Below are 17,409 nucleotides of genomic sequence, written 5' to 3' on the forward strand. Positions count from 1 at the left end.
TGTCTTTTCCCCGTTTGTCACTTTTTGGCCCAACCTCACTTTTCATGCTCGAAGTTGGTTTTTGACTTCATGTGCCTTCATCCTAAGTGGTTTCCACGAAATACGTATCTTTACTTTTGTAAGAAAATACTCTGGTTGCTCCCGGTGTCCATAGGGGCATGGATGCACAGTTTTTCAGAATTTTTTTCTTTTCTTGGGGTGTTTTTCATAAATATCTTTTAAATATATTTTATTTTAGGGGTTTTGAAGAAAATATCTTTTGGAAGATATTTTCTTTCTGGGCAATTTTGCAGTTAACCCTTTTTATAGGGGCTATTGTGCAATTAACGAAAGTTATTGCTAAACACCTTGTTTTGAGCCTGGATCCTTGTACGGGATTCATTTTCACTTTTCGTCGACTGATGAACTCTTAGAATTTCCTCTCGGTCGTTTTCCCCAGTTTTAGGGATTTCTAACTTCGGTTGCCGCCGAACTTATTTAGGGCATATCTTTTTGCTCGGGACTCGGTTTCTAACGCCGTTTCTTCTATTGTTCATTTTTGTTCTCATTTTGGTTCTTTTTCATTCACGGAGTTTCATCGTTTGAGCGCTTCTGTTCAAATTCCACTTTTTCGGACCCGGCGGGACCCATTCGGGGCACTTTTAGGGTTTTTCTATAAATAGGGGACTTAGAGACAAAAAAATCAGATTTTTCTCTCTCTCCCCTCTCTTGGCCGGCCATCCATGGCAGCCATGGCTGCCGCCCTTCTTCCTTCTTCTCCGTCCACTTCCCTCGTGTGAAACGCAGTAGTACCTTAGTGTTTATTAGTCTCCTTGACGACGAACACCTTTCCCCCTTATTAGAACCCATTTCTGACCATTTTTGAGTTCGGGTTTCAAGTTCAAGTTTGGATTTTCATGGTACCTCCTTGGTGTTTAATGTTCCTCTCGTTGTCCCCGACATAACCTAGGAGTATCGTCAGATTTGGAGCATTTTTCTTTCGGTGGGGATTTGAGGTTTCATCTTAAATGGAGGCCGGGGATGTTATAATTCATATTCTTAATGTATTACATGCTATTGATTAAATACAACTCGTTTACATGTCTTTGCATTAAATCTAGAGATTTTATTTAATAATTTTCTTGTATGAGATTTGATTTTCCCGGTTGATTATAGCTTGGTTTAAATATGTGGCATGACATTATATTACCCCTTGACATGATCCTTGACATATATTAAATTGAGAGCATTTGGACAAGTATTGAAGTTTTTATTTAATGTTTATCTTGAGTAAATATTTAATTCATGTGGCCTTAACTAGCTTGAAATCAATATGTGCTAGCATATTATATTAGACCTTAGTATACTCTTTAACATAGGTGAACTTGAGAGTAATCGGAGGTGTTTTAAAATATAGAGATAATTGATTAATTAATTTATTCCAAGTGTATTATTCATTCCATTGGATTTCTGACTTGACATTCTTGATGTGCGTGCCATATACTTTCACATATATTATTTTGAGAATTTTTGGACAACTTTGATTTCTAAAGAAATTAATTAATTAGGTTAATCAATTTCTACTTAGTGTTCTAATGAATTAGACTTGTATTTCATGGGGCTTTTGTCTTTTTATCGTGTATCTTGACTTGTTGCAACTTACCTTTATTAATGTAGTTGATGAACTTGCACCCTTACATTGGAATGATTTTATTGTTCAAGTGTTGTTAAACAAATCATTAAATCATTTATCTTATATTAGTGGTATGTTTACAACAATGGATTCTATGTGCTATATATCCTAGTTGTAGTCTATGTAGATACATACAATGATTCCTTAACATTTCACATGCCATGATAGTTGAGAACTTAGGCATGACTTGTGTGTTTCCAAAATCTTGGTTGTGCATGAAACATGTTTAATGCATTACTTGTATCTTGATGCCATCTTGACTTGCACAACTTGTTGATTTTGGAAACGCAGAGATATCAATCAAGAAGTGACATGGCTAAGACTTAGTTCTAGTATGGGAGATAGAGAGCTCCCTACACTATCGTGCGCACTAGGGGAAGGTACCTTTGGGTTAGTAGCCCTAAAGTGATCCCAAGAGAATGATTTTCTATCGTGCGCACTAGGGGAAGGTACCCATGGGTTAGTAGCCCTAAAGTGATCCCAAGAGTATGCTTTTAATCCGGGTAATATCCAAGTTTTCACATTATTTGATTTCACTCTTTAAAATTCAAGTGTTGCATTACTTGAATATTTAAAACTCTTTCGTGCCATGTTCCATCCTAGTTTAATTGCATAGATCTTATGCCTTGTTCTTGATTTCATGTATAACTCTTGTCGTGTTAATTGGTATGTCCCAATCATGTAAATTGCATTAATAATGTGATCCTAGTATTCTAGTATTTTCTTGTTGTGTTGTATGGATTATTCCAAACCTTATTCAATTACATTGATTATGTGATTCATGTTAACTTATAAACTTGTCATGTTCTTTGGATTATCCCAACCTTGATTTGCTTCATTTATGTATATATATATCATGATTCTTGTTGATTTATACTCTAAGGTAGCTTAGGATGCTCCCTGAGTCTCACTTTGACATAGACGCTAGGTGGCATGATCCCTTTTGAATTGTTTCAAGTTAATGTAAAAATATCTTAAGAAATCGAGTCTATGCATGCTCATTCTCTACGAGTAAACTTGTTTACTCACCCCGAAGTTACTGGGGGTTTTGATCAGGTACAGGATTTAAGCTTCGGAGATTTACATTTGCCTTGGGTGGTTTGGAGATTTGAAGTTTCTTTAAATGCATTCTTGTTCACATGCAAGTGTTAGTATGCTTGATTTTTACTTTTAAAGTTGTAATTCATAGTTAATTCAAAAATGTTATTTTTACCTTGAGACTTGTAGCATGGTCCTAGCACACTTTTTGATGTTCATTTGATGTATATGATATGTGGCCAAGGGCCATGTATATTGAAAAATGTAGAATGTTTCCCTTAATGAGAAAAATATGAAAATTAGGGTTTTAACATGTCATTTTTGCACCGGAGTGTGCATTGTGTATGAAATTCATTATTTGCCATTCATTTACCATGTATGAGGTGTGGCCAAGGGCCAAACACCATTTTGTTTTCACTTTTGCATTCTTGTTTCACATATTGCATTTTCAGGCTAAATAGTAAAATCCAAGCCTTTAAAAGTTCATTTTCAAATCGGGTGGTGTAAAGTGTATTCCGGTACATCTACTAGGACCTATTTTATATGCATGAAGTGTGGCCAATGTCCAAACGGTCATTTGAAATCTTTTCATAACTTTGGTTTTCATTTTTCCCATTTGAAGTTCATTTTCGCCTTTTTTGGCCGTCGGGGGGGTTGGATTTTAACTCGGCCATTTTCGGGAGCTGCAGACCATTCCCGCACGCTTAAAATTACTATTTACATTTGCATGCATGATCGTTTTCATGAAAAACCCTTTCGTTTGTGTTTTGAGCCTCCGTGGGACTCATTTCACCTTTTTGTTGAAAAATCTTGTTCAAGGGCATTTTGGGGATTTTCTTTGGGAAATAAATTCTATTCTTGACTTTGTCAAATAGAAAATGTGATTTCAGGCGGAGTTTCTTCATGACATTTTCCTAAAAAATGTCATCTTGACCTCGAAAACCGTATCGTAAACTCATTTTTCTGCTAAAACACTGTTTCTGCTGCATTTTGGGTGTTCTGTTCAAGTTGAACAGGTTTAAGAATAGTTGAACTAGTTCAAGATGTCATTTTGTTCAGTATTGGGCATTCTGCCAATGTTGAACCTGTTCAAGAATGTTGAACCGGTTCAAGTCCTCCAGAGATTTCAACTTTGGCCTTCCAACTTCAAACTGATGTAACTTCTTCGTTTTAGCTCCGAATTAGTCTGTTCTTGAGTCTAAACGGATCAGGTCGAAACAAGCTTTCCAATGGCATCAATTTCAGTTTCAAATTATTCTCCTAGCTTAAGATACCCTCATTTTTGTGAGAGGGTGTCGGATTTGGTTCGAACCGTGATATGGTTCAATTAAGATTTCACTTCCTTTGGCCTTTGGGGTTCATGTGAAGTTACCAAAGGATGTTTTTGGATGTTTTTGATCTCATTTGACTTGTTGGAAGTCAAATTCCTTCCTCTTAGGGTAAAATGACCATTTTACCTTTCGTTCTTCTTTCGGTAGGGTTTTGATACTCTTATCTTCGTTTTGATTCTATTGAGCCTTAAAACTCTTTGAAAGTCCATTCTTGTGTCCTAGGGATAATGCACATCTCTAAGAACTTGGCTTTGTTTTTCTTCCGCACCCTGGATTCGTTTCGGGTCATCACAGGATACACTGGATTGAAAAATCCAAGGTCGTCACATTCCGCATCCGCAACCAATTTGGGTTAAACCCCTAATAAGTTGTATTGTCATAGTATAAGAAATGCTCTTTATGTTTTGGGACATTTACATATAAGTGGAAGTAACAAAAGTATATTACCAACTCATGAGTCACTATAAGTAAAACAGTTTTTTAGAATGCCCTTTTTACCACGGTTTTAAAATAACAGTGGTAGAAAGTGTCTTTTACCACGGTTATTTTAAAATCGTGATAGAAAGTAATATATTTTACCACGGTTATTGTAAAACCGTGGTAGAAAAACTTTCTACGGTTTTTTTATAACCGTGGTAGAAAGTGAATTAATTTTACTTAAATTTATCGTATCTTTACCTAGCCTATTATACTGCTCTTTCTACCACGGTTAATGAAAAACCGTGGTAGTAACTTATTCTACCACGGTTAAGGCACCGTGGTAGAATGTGAATTTGGTTTAAAGCTGTACGCGGGTCTTATACCCGCTACTTTCTTAAAATTTTAGGGGAAATCATTTCAGACCACACACACCTACAGACCACACAATTTTAGGGCAAATCATTTCAGCCTCCCAAATCGCCTCCATCTCTGCAACTATAAACTACAAAATCTACAAGAATTAGAATCCATATCAGCATATAATTTCAGATTGTTTAAAAAATCAAAACCCATATCCTTCAGATTCCATTGCCTGCTTTTCTAATTTGGGTTCGCTGTTTGAAAGCTTCAGCCTCAGGCCCGTTGTCTCTCAACTCTCAAGCCCTCTCTACTATCTCATAAGGATGACGTTGAGTAACAATTTGAAGATCAGCAATTGACCAAAATTATAGAACTCTACAGGTAAATGTTTATCTTATATCTTTCATCTCAATGTGTTGGCGAAATATTTATCTCCATATATGGATAAGTAATTGTGATGAAAAATTAGTTGGGGATTTTAGGATTTGAGGATTTTACTAAATTAATTTGATGCAACTTATTGATTTTCTTAAAGCCCTAGGCCTTTGCTGGAGTTTGGTTTTTAAGGCATGAAGAGCTAAGTGATAGGAAAAGGGTAACCTGTTATAACACGGTTTTAATACATGGAACTGTCAACTTTTGTATGGATTATTGAAATTTGCTTGGAATGAATTCATAATGTTATGTCTTTACAACACAAGGAGGTCTATATCAACCGCCTGCTTCCTGATGAGTGATGCTCAACGGAGAACATCTAGAAATGTAGAAGTTGTGGATAAGGCATGGTTTATAGTTTCATTTTTGTTATAATCAAGGTATTTGTAATATCTATGATGAATAAGAGATGTACAGCCAGACATCTTACAAAAAAACTAAATAAAGGTAGCTTCTTGACCAGAAATAACAGAATGCTTAAATTCTATGGTATTAGTCTCTTTTTTTTTTTCAAAAAAGTTTTAGTGAGAGTTCTCTTGAATTGTTACGGGTGCTTAGTTTTTTGTAGCCCTAAATGCAACCAAAGGGGTGTATCTGTTAGGGCTATATTAATATAACCCTCTCATGCAGAATATCATTGATTGATTGTGAATCTGCATGTACTATTATATTTTGGGAATCTATCATTAGCAAATTTTTTATTTGTTCTCAGTATGCAGCTGCTAGAGTATAGACCAAATGGGAAATGATGACTGCTCATCTTCTTCCAAATGAAGAGAATATCAAGAAAGGGGATGATGATAAGTTTTCATTGGTGAGTTACTTTAGCACACACCCCCTTTTGTTGTTGTATATTATATATGACAAATTGTGACGACCCTGGTTTTTAGGCCAGCGTGTCCTGTGATGAACCGAAGATTGACCCGATAACGGATCCGATATGCGGAAGCGAAAACATAAAACAAGACTCTAAGAAGTCAAAGTGACCTTCCATGAGGTCGTGGAACTCAATGAGACCTGATGCAGAAGCAAAAGATCAAAAATATGACAAATAAGCCCCCAGGGGCAAAATAGTCATTTCTAAAAAATATGGATTTGGGTGCCATCGAGCACACCGCTAGAAAGACAACAAAAAATAATCAGGATGGACTCAAGAATCGCATGATTCGGAGTCCGGATGAAGGAGAAACGGCCTGACGAAGAAAAACGAGCACTTAAGGCTAAAAGGGGTAAACTGGTAATTATCTAGGAATATCCGAGTGCAACCGAGCACACCATTGAAAAGACAACGAAAAATTAGTCAAGTTCAAAAAAAAGTTCACTCGATTTGGAGTCCGGGCGAGGGAGAAACGATGGTTTGAAGTTGAGATGTCGCGATGGCCGGACGAAGGCCATGGCGCACACGGCGCCCATGCACGAGCCCACCGGCGCCCATGCCGGCGCCCAATGGCATGCACAAGCTGACAGCAAGAAAAAAAAAAAGAGTGAGGTTCCAGAACTGAGACTTGAAATGGAGGTTAAGACGAGTTTTTTTGGAAAAACACAAAGAAGAAACCCCCCTAAAATCGAGTTTTCTACCCGACTTCGCGGACGGAATCGAGAAAAACTCATTGTGAAATTCTCAAAATGCCCCTAGATTAGAACTAGACAAGAGGGCAAAAAGCTACAACAAAATCTATCTACATCTGAGATAAAAAACGGGCAAGAAGATGAATTTTTCTGAAAAAACATAAAGAAGAAACCCCCCTCAAAATTGAGTTTTCTACGTGACTAATGAGAGAATTAAAAACAAATGAAATGTAGAATGCCCGAAATGCCCCTCCATGAAATCTGGTCATGGAGGTCCAAAAAGTTGCTAAATAAAAAAAAAACAGAAAACTGAACTTTACGATAGATTTACGATACCAAGACGATGTTTTCTGGAAAAACACGAAAAAGAAACCACCCCTAAAATCATGTTTTCTAAGCGACCATATTGAAATAAGAAAATAAAACTAATGCGAAAGGTCTAGAATGCCCCTAGAACAGATTATGCAACAATAATGGAAAATGAGTTTATAGGAGGCTCATTTCACCAAAGAAGAGGGTTTGCCCGGAAACGACCATGCACGCAAACGTAACTTACCTATTTGGACGCGTTACAATGGTCCACGGCTTAAAAATACCGCTGATACAAAATCCGACCCCCCAACGGCCAAAAAGGCAAAAATGGACTTGCAATGGAAAATATGGAAACCAAAATTAGGAAATGGTTTCAAATGACCATTTGGCCCTTGGCCACACTTCATACAAGATAAATGAGACCTAGTGGAAGTGCCGGAACACACTTTGCACCACCCGATTTGAAAATGAACCCTTAAAGGCTCGGATTTTACTATTTAGCCCAAAAATGCAATATGTGAACTAAAATGCAAAAATGAAAGCTAAATGGTGTTTGGCCCTTGGCCACACCTCACATATGGCAAATGAATGCTAAAGGATGAATTAAATACACAATGCACACACCGGTGCGAAAATGACATATTGAAACCCAAGTTTTCATGCTTTTCTCATTAAAGGCAAAATTCTACATTTTTTAATATACATGAATTACAAATGAAGTTTGGCCCTTGGCCACATATTATACACATAGAATGAATACCAAAAAGTGTGCTTAAGCACATAATACAAGTTTTATCAAAATAAATAAAAGTAAACATGATATGCTAACATGTACATAATCAATGTCATCAACAATACTTTAAGACTTCTAGCCTGTCTAAGAGTGTTGTGTATCCCCCAACAAAGCTTATTTACCTGCAAAACACCCAGTAACTTCGGGGTGAATAAACAAGACTAACAAGTTTATTCGTAGGGGATGAGCATGCATGACTCGATTTCTTTAAGATTTTTAGACAACGTGAATCATTTCAAAAGGGATCATGTCACCTAACGTCTATGTCAAAGGTTAGACTCAGGGAGCATCCTAAGTTACCTATGCAATTGAATTATACCATGGCCTACAAGTATACATGCTCAAGTATGCAAATCAATATCAAAACAGTGTATACGATATACAATCATACATTTACAAGTATACTAAATCATAGTAAAACATGATACACGATTTACAGGTACACATGCTCACAAGTATACTGAATCATATTAAATGGGATAAGCAATATCTAGCACACATACACAAGTATGAGATATATACAGAGAACTTATAAATCAAGTATACAAACACAAGTATACTAAACTACACGAGATACGCATAAGACAAGTATACATGGCACAATACACTAAATGCGATCTAAACTCACGGAGCAAGTATACAAGTTCAAGTGCACTAAAAGAGGCTTGAATACATAAACAAGTATACTAGTCCAAGCATACTAAATGAGATCAAAATACACGAAGCAAGTATACAGTTCCAAGTATACTAAATGAAATCAAATACACGAAGCAAGCACCAATTCATAAGTTACAAGTAATCCATGATTAGCTACTTGGAATTGAATGCAAAAGTAAATAGTGGAAAGACTAGGACATGCGGTCACTAGACCAAGTAAGTGTTTCTGGGTAATTACGACCCACAAGGCACTACCTAGTGCGCACGTGCATAAATTATTCCAGGCTATTACAACCCACAAGGTACCACCTAGTGCACACTTATGACTTAAAAGACTCTTGTCTCCGTACTAGAGCCAAGTCCTAGCCATCACGTAAATTATGTCCTCACAAGCCTTCCAAAACCAATAAGTTTAAAACTTATACAAAATCAAATGCAAGTTACCACGTTCCATGCACAAGTAAGGTTGAATTCACACAATTCATGTCCTAGAATTCAAGTCTAGATAGCATATGACATGTCATGTTCTCAATATGCAATTTATACCTATAGCAAGAATATTTTACAGCAATTGAATCACATTACCATCCTAAGCCACAAGTACTAAATAAGTCCCAATTTAGTAACTAGCTCACAAGGTAAACAATTGTAATATTCTAACAAGCTATATACCTATACAAGATATGTTTAAACAAGCTATTCAAGTCAATGATATTCCATATCATGCCAAGTCCAGTTACCATTTTAAAATGCCTCAAATACTAATTCTACATGAATTTAGTAACATGTTCACAAGGTAATTAAACGGACTACATCTCAAGGGATTATCAACCTATTACATCCAATATCAATTTAAGTGACCAACGTACTTAAAATAAAATTAATTAAGCTCATTAATTAATTTTTCTCTAGATTTTCAATCAACTTCAAATGTCCTCAATTTAACATAGGTTAAAGAACTCACCAAGGCCTACTTTAATATCACATTACAAGTTGATCTCATGCTTGTTTCAACTATGTGAATTAAACTTTTATAAAAGATAAATATTAAATAAATTTTGCAATTCTTATGCAATTAGTCCCAATTTAATATATGTAAGCTACCATACCAAAACTTAATTTATCATCATGCCGCAATCAAATTCCAAGTTGCATATCATCTTCGGGATTAAATCTTAAATAAGAAATTAATCAAAGGAAAGGTTCTAAAAACTTAACCAAATATTCTAAATCAAATATATGTGTAACTATATGGCATGTAAATCAAGAATATCAAGTCAGAATTTAAATGGAGTGAATAGTACACTCGGAGCAATTTAATTAATAAAATTAATTAAAAATCTCTAGATTTCAAAACATCTCCAATTACTTTCAAATTAAACTATGTTAAAGAGCATGCTAAGGCCTAATATAATATGCTATCACACATTGATTTCAAGCTAGATAAGGCCACATGATTTAATATTTTAATCAAGATAAATATTAAATAAAACCTTCATTTCTTATCCAAATGCTCCAATTTTAATATATGTTAATCAACATATCAAGGTGTAATATAATTTCAAGCCACAAGTTTAAAACATGCTATAACTCACCGGAAAAATTAAATTTCATAGTAGAAAATAAATAATCAAAAATTCTAGATTTAATATCCAAGCATGCAATTGAGTTGAATAAGCATCAAAAGCATGTAATAGAGCAAGAAAGTAAATTATAACACCTCCTACCTCAATTTGAGATGAAAACCTTAAAGGCCCACCGAAAAAAAAGTGTTCCGAATCCGCCGAAACCGAAGGGTTTTGTCGGGGACAACACGATCTATATGAATCCCCAAGAAGCCCCATGAAAATCCAAACTTAGCCTCAAACCCAAACTCAAAACTTGGCCAAAAATGGTTTCTAATAAGGGGTAATGGTAGAGCATGACGAGGCGAACAACAAATGTTAAGACCGAATGATTTCTACCAAGGAAATCGAGTAGAGGAGAAGAAAGAGTGAAGGCAGCCCCTTGGGCTCCCATGGCTGCCAGCCAAGAGGAGGAAGAAGGTCTGAAAATCTGATTTTAAAAATTAGGGCAACCTATTTATAGAAATCTCAAAAAGTGCCCCGAAAGGGCCCCGCTGGGTCCGAAAAAGTAGATTTTGAACAAACGCGCTCAAACGGCAAAACTCCGTGAACAAAAAAAAGATTCAAAATAAGAAAATATGAACAACAAAAAAAACAGCGTCAAAAACCGAGTCCCGAGCAGAAAGTTATGCCTCGAACAAGTTCGGCGGCAACCGGGTCCAGAAACTCTGAAACTGGAGAAAAACGACCAGAACGGAATTCTAAGAGTCCACGACTTGACGAAATGTGAAAATGAATCCCGTATGAAGATCCAGGCTCCAGACGAGGTATTTTGTAATAACTTTCGTTAATTGCACAATGACCCATACAAAAAGGGTTAACTGCGAAACTGCCCCAGAATGAAAATATCTTCCAAAAGATATTTTCTTAGATACCCCTGAAATAAAATATCTTCAAAATATATTTACGAAAAACACCCCAAGAAATGAAAAAGATTCTGAAGAATTGTGCATCCATACCCCTATGGGCACCGAGAGCAACTAGAGTATCTTCTTGCAAAAGTAAAGATACGTATTTCGAGGAAACCACTCAAGATGAAGGCACGTGAAGTCAAAAACCAACTCCGAGTATGAGAAGTGAGGTTGTGTCAACAATGTGACAAAATGGGGAAAAGACAGAATAGGGAAAAGGACGAAATAGTGCATAGTGTCCGAAAAGTGAAAATGCGAAAATGACTCAGTGCTCAAAGGAAGTTGTCAATTCACATGAAAGAGTCTCAGAAACCAATTCTGAGCACTCGAGATGACACTAAGCGAAATGAAATAGAGCTCAGAAAAGAAAATTGAACAAAAAAAATTAATTCGTAAAATTTCAGGAAAAAGGAAAGGGAGGCAAATGACCGGGTCGTTACACTAATTACCATGTGCTTTATGGCCATCTAAATCCAAATTTTATCTTCTATAGATTCAATATTCAGGAACCTTTTTCTTTTTTCTTTTTTCAACCGTACAAATTCTGACTACAGATAGGTGATTCAATTGGTGATTTTTTATAAATCTTATTTGGTTCTAGATTTAGGGATTGTTGGTGAAACTCAAATGTGATCTCATAATTTAAGTGTCACAAATGGGTGTATGTTTTGTTTTAGATTGAAAACAGCCCAAATATTATCATTTAAACCTGATTGAATCATTAACCTTGCTACACTTTGCCAATTTGCAATGCGACAGTGACATCAAGTTTCATTTTCCAAGTTTTTTTTTTTTTTTTTGGTTCAGCATTACCTTTATTTTGGAATTTTTAAGGCCTCATCGGTGGGATTGTCTCTGAGTAGGGGACCTAAGTGGACTGCAATGGTACTCCCTGTTTAAACTTAATGCTGAACCAAAAATTCATGAATTCCCTTTATCTTCTTTAGAAGAAAGCCCGAGCTTATGGTGTCATCGATGGTGCTAAATATACGAATTAGCTGGGGAAATGAAGAGTATGCAATTAATCTTATCTTAATTTTTCTTAATACCATTTTTAGATACTTTCAACTTGGTATAAATGTTTATCTTTTGAAGTTATGAGCATCTGCAATTTGCCATCAGATCTTATGATTACGCAGCTTTATTGGGATTGTTTAACATGGCTCAGTTTTTTTGTTTTTTTGTTTTTGTTTTTTGTTTTTTTTTTTTTTGTGTCTTTTAATGATATGAACTTAATATGTTCCCTACAGGCATTCGCAAGAATTGAGAACCATTACTTTGTGCTGGTAATGTAATTGCATTCACATATTTAGATGATTTCTGAGATTTTGCAAATTTTGCTTTTAGATGCTTAACAAAGAACATGAAAAAGCTGAGGATTCAAAGCTAGCAACAGTTCCACCTGTCGCGGGAAGCTGAACATAAGCTTTTGCTGGAGTTTGGTTTTTAAAGCATGAAGAGCTAAGTGATAGGAAAAAGGGTAACCTGTTGTATGCCTTCATTTGGGGGTTCTCATTTATGATAATTATTACATTATTTAGTTTATCTCAGTACGGCTAGGTGTTTTCTGATCTTTTAATAATGTACTGTGCTTTTTATTTTTATTTATTTATTTATTTATTTTTAAGTATTGAGACTGGAATTGGGTCTTCAAGCTCTTATCGACTTGACAGATTATAGGGGGGAGATAACAGCTTACTTTCGCTCTCCCTCAAGCTAATACAAGCAAGGATGCAGACTTATGGATCCCAACAGACACAAAGCAGTGGCAGCAACCTCCTTTAATAACACCTATTAAATTAATGAGTAGTGAACCTCTTTGTGTGCAGCTATATTTGGAACATCCAAGTTTCTTTGAACCAAAGCCTTAAGGAGAGTACAAGACAGCCACTGCAATCACTATAAAGCAGGTAAGCCCTCTCTTTTCTCTCTACATATATATATATATGTATGTGTGTGTGTATCTCTACATATATATGTGTGTGTGTGTGTGTGTGTGTGTGTGTGTGTGGTGTGTTTTGGCCATCTATGTGATCCAGAAACCCCAAGCACTCAAATAGTAAAACTTATCCATTAAGAAGTGAATCTTTACATTTAATGGTGTAATTTGGAAAAGAGCAAGTCTACTAAGAAGTTCATCTTGTTTATCTGCACCTTAAATATGGTTTTTTTCTTTTGAAACTGTGCATCTTTATTCTTTAATATTTTCAAGATCATGCTTCTACATTTGCCATAGTTAATATATTCTAACAAATGATTAAGGGTATACCAATATGTGGCGAAACAAAAGGGGAAAAGAAATAGATGAAAGCATAAATGATTGATAATTGCTGCAAAATCTCTGTTTCTGTAGTTAGTTTTAAAATTTACATTTTTCGTTCATTTTTCCACTATTCCATATATCATCAATCTATACTTCAGCCATTTATCATTACATTTCTCTTTAAATTATTTTTTGTAGTACCTCAGAATATTGCATCATTGAAGATGTGGTATATTTACTTATTGTGTGAACCGTAGAAGAGTGTATATATCTTGTAAGCCTTCTCATTACTAGTGTTTATGGTAAGCATTTGGTCCCTAACCTAGTTATAGAAGAAAAACTCTAATCATGAACCAAGCTAGTTTGATCCTTGACTAATAATCTTAGCAATAGAAGTGTTGTTTCAGCAATTCAACAATATATATAGTACTTCAATGCATTTTTATGTTTTGCAATGTGTGTTTGTGCGTGTAAAAATGTATCGCCGTGCAGTGAAGTTGAAACCTATGTTCTTCTTTCATCATTAATGTATATTAGATGAGTAAACTTCAACTCAAGTTTAAGCTGAACATTTTTCTGCCCAGGCTACAAAAAGAAAGCCACCTTTGCTGGATCAGTCTTGGAGGGCTCAAGATCTTCTAGGAGCTCAGTGCCATCAACGATTATGAATGAGTAAGATATATAGAAGTCTCTTAATTATCTGTTTGGTTTACATATTCCATTTTGTATAATTATCATTAAGCTAACATTTCCAACCTTTTTTCTTTAGGTCTCCATCGGAAAATGAAAGAAAGCTACATGTGAAAACTGAGGTAATTTCCCCTTTCTAGATTTTAACACAGCTATATATGTTCAGTTAAATTAAAAGGAATTACTTTGAATCCATTTAAAGCAACCAATTAGTATATACCATTTTTATATAAAATTTTAAAATATGCTCTCTTTCAATCCCCACTTTTAATATATTTGTTTATTTTAAATATAAAAATCAGTTTAATTTATGTGCAAAACCCACACAAATTTGCCTTTCAATATATTTAAGTTTCTGACTTTTAGATACAGGTTGTAACTCTTTGATATTGACACCCATTCATGGTGGGATTTTCACCCATGAACTTGTCTTTGTTTATTGGTGTATTCACAGTATTAGAAATCAATTATATTTTCTGGTGCATATAGAGCCTAAAGAGAGATGATCACTTTGTTGTCCACTTGTAAGGAAATGTCTTTTACTTTGTGTAGCCACCCCTTTTTCACCTCTCTGGATATGTGTTTGTTTCTGTCCCTTTGCTTCCTCTCACAGTGGGATTGAGAGGGAACAAGGGGCATACCCATGTCACTACTATCTCAGTACATCCCAATCTCCCCAATATTAGTAAACTACACACAGTTGTCATATCCCTTTGAACTAGTTGAATCTAATTTCCACCAATTTTGTGTCTTTATCACTTGTATTTTGTCAGGGCATATGAAACTGAAGTATACATACCTCTTTGAAAATAATCTTACTACTATTTTGTCAGGTTATATATGCCATTGAGTAGCACACACCTTTGAAAATAACTAATATTGCTTTGCTTGACTTGGACAACAACTTGAAGAAACTGAGCTCTGCAAGGACCATTTTAGTCTTTTGCTCTCTTTTTTAAGTGTGCTTGAGCTTCTTAGTCAAGGATTTCAACAGACCCCCAAAGTTTGACTTAATATTGGTTGAAAATGAATATTACATGTTCCTTTTTCATACCCATTTGGCTTTATATTACTTCGTGAATGCACAATGCTATTCAGACTATGGGATTTTTATCCTTGATAGATTAAATAAGTTCATATTTTTTTTTAAATTTTTTTTAACTAGGAGAAAAAAGTTTTAATCCTATCCAATTCAATCCATTCAAAGAATATAGCTTTTATTTTTGAAAACTGCCATTTAAAGCCGGTTATAAGTATATGTTGTATATTTTAGATAACTATTTTTCCTTAGACAATTTTATCATTTTATATTTTTTTATAAAGACAACATCAGCCATTCTTTTATCAACTTGCTTTACATTAATTCTCTTACTTCAACTATTACATCTTTGTAGGTCAAAGCTAGGATTGTGGGTTGCGGTTGCCGTTACTTTTTTTGTTGCTGCTATATTCTTTGTATGGCTCACGAAAAAGTTGCAAGAAGATATGAAGAATTTTTGTTTTATTTTGGTTAAGTAAATATATAAGGTGTGGATTATGTACTTATTTGAAATTTGTATATGGCTAATTTTTGTATAAAACAATGATTTGGAATTGGTTATATATATATATGATGTTATTGGTCAGTTGTAAATTATTTTGGTTATGATGCTATTTTTTATTTATTTAGGTTTTGCTTATGGGTCCTTACAAGGCTAGTAGTAGGGAAAAAAAAAAAAAAAAAAAAAAAAAAAAGGCTTCAAATGGGCCACACTATTTTTTTTGAAAAAAATTATATAACACTTTCTACCACGGTTATACACCATGGTAGAAAGAAAGACTTTCTACCATGGTGCGGAACCGTGGTAGAAAGAAGACTTTCTACCACGGTGCAAAATCGTGGTAGAAAGTCTCTACTTTACTACCACGGCTGTTTTCACCACGGTTCAAAACCGTGGTAGAAAGCCTTTTCCACCGTGGTAAAAAGTCATTTTTCTTGTAGTGAGTGTAGTTTTCATATTTATTATATCATGAACCAAAAGTGACGACCTTCATTTTAAACCCTTTTATAAGCTAAAATTATATTTTCACCCTTAAAGTTTATTTTTATACACAATTTGCCCGAAGAACAACTTGTAGACATTTTAGAATTTCTTCAAGTAGCACTTAGAAACAGTTATATTTCACTAGAACTCGGTAATACAACGCATAGCCTTCAACGAGGAATAGAACAACTTAGATCTAGAATTATTCTTATACAGAATATTCTAGAAGCTAGAAGACAGTTTTTAATTAGGTTTATGAATAGAGGAGATTTTAATAACCTAGACAACTCGATAAAATAACTCGCAGAAAACTTAGATTATATTAAAGCGACAGTTGAACAAACGTCTAGTCCCAGAAATTTAGATAATAAAATTATAATTTCCTCCATTAAAGATATAAATAGTGATATAAAAGATATTCCTAAAAATCAAAAAATAATTATAAATTATTTAAAGTCATTAAAAGAAGATATCCAAAGGTTATTACAATAATTTATGAGCACTAGTAATCCTGATTACCTACAAGCACTAGCTGAGCTCTATAAAATAGATAAAGAACTTATTGGGTTTACAAGCTTTACCATAGACGTAAAATCAACCAATATAAATATTAGACAAAACAACGTTTTAATCCAGTTATTACTCCAGTTATCTGAAAAAGTTAACAAACTTGAAGAAAAATTAGAAGTAATACAAGATAGTATTCCTAGAGAATCCTCTAAAGAAATAGCAGAACTTCCAGGTAAAATAAAAGATATAAAATTATCAACTAATCCTTTTTCGATTAAAAGAACAAAGCGTATAAATCTTTTACAACCACATAGAGAATAACCATTGCCCTTAGAAAAGTCAAAGAAATAATGAGGGTAGAAGATCTATATGATAATGAACACGATACTCAAAATTATATAGAAAAAGGAATGAAGAAAATATCTAATAAAGTTAATCTTTATTCTAATAATTTATTAAATTAAATATACAATCATCTTAGCCAAAGACGGAGAAGTGTAGTAAACAACTAGGTAATTTTAGATCTTATAACACCAGAAGCTTGTCAAGAGATAGAAAAGGGTAAATTAGAACCTATACATTTAGGCGTAATAATGATTGGAATAGTAGGATTAAATAGATCAAAAGTAAGAACCAGAGCACTTGCATATATTTATGATGATTGATGGAATAACCATCAACAAGCACAGATAGCTAGCGCTGAAATAGATCTAACAGCTAACGCAGTTATTATAGGATGTATTCCTAATTTCACGATGACCACTAGAGAATTTAGTAAATATATAAAAATAGCCATATC

General features: G+C 34.5%; 1 long non-coding RNA gene across 2 annotated transcripts; it reads left to right on the forward strand.

Moving 5' to 3' along the window:
• The first annotated feature begins 5,950 nt into the window (after positions 1 to 5,950).
• LOC132298792 (uncharacterized) lies at positions 5,951 to 13,046 on the forward strand. Of its 2 annotated transcripts, none has more exons than XR_009479957.1 (3): positions 5,951 to 6,070; positions 12,374 to 12,409; positions 12,953 to 13,046. It is a non-coding gene; the product is annotated as an uncharacterized LOC132298792 (long non-coding RNA). The 2 variants fall into 2 exon arrangements; XR_009479956.1 differs by lacking the exon at positions 12,953 to 13,046 and adding an exon at positions 12,804 to 12,946.
• The last annotated feature ends 4,363 nt before the right edge of the window (positions 13,047 to 17,409 follow it).

This window comes from Cornus florida, unplaced genomic scaffold, assembly GCF_030987335.1.
Source record: "Cornus florida cultivar Cherokee Brave unplaced genomic scaffold, ASM3098733v1 CherokeeBrave_3.0.0_Hap2_Chr03, whole genome shotgun sequence".
NCBI classification, from domain to species: Eukaryota; Viridiplantae; Streptophyta; class Magnoliopsida; order Cornales; family Cornaceae; genus Cornus; species Cornus florida.